This window comes from Orycteropus afer, unplaced genomic scaffold (genome assembly GCF_000298275.1).
Source record: "Orycteropus afer afer isolate SDZICR_OR568_19922 unplaced genomic scaffold, OryAfe1.0 scaffold00255, whole genome shotgun sequence".
Taxonomy (NCBI): Eukaryota; Metazoa; Chordata; class Mammalia; order Tubulidentata; family Orycteropodidae; genus Orycteropus; species Orycteropus afer.
Window position 1 is genome coordinate 346,452 of NW_006921842.1, and position 614 is coordinate 347,065.

Genomic DNA, 614 nt, shown 5'->3' on the forward strand with positions numbered 1-614 from the left:
ACTAGTTATTTTGAAGCTTTTACATAAAATATGTGTGTGTGTGTTTCTGTGTATCCATAACTTTACATCTTTCTTATATTTTATATAAGCAGAAATATAAATAGAAATTTTAATGTTTTCTTCCCATACTTCAACAGACCTCTTGGTCACTGTCAGGGTTCATATATCCATTTGATAACTACTAATCTAGAGCAGGAGATGGCAAAGCATGGCCTATGGGCCATATCCAACCTGTTGTTTTTGTAAAATAAATTTTATTGTGGTTCAGTCACACACATTCCTTTAAGGATCATCTATGGCTGCTTTTGTCCTACAATGGTAAAGCTAAGTAGCTGCCACATGCTCATAGGCCCCACAAGTGCTAGAATATTTCTTTTCTGGACCTCTACAGAAAAAAGTTTGCTAACCCTTGATCTCAAAAACCAGAACTCTGCAAGAAGCATGAGATTAGCTATAACCTTTCTAAATGCTTTGCAATTCAGTTAGATAATCATTAAACACCCAAGGGTATATAAGTTATTTGATAAATTAACTTAGTTATTGGTTGACCTCTAAGTAGGCAAACCTGTATATTGTCATTTTGAAGATGAGTGTGTATTTGACTTTGATATTAT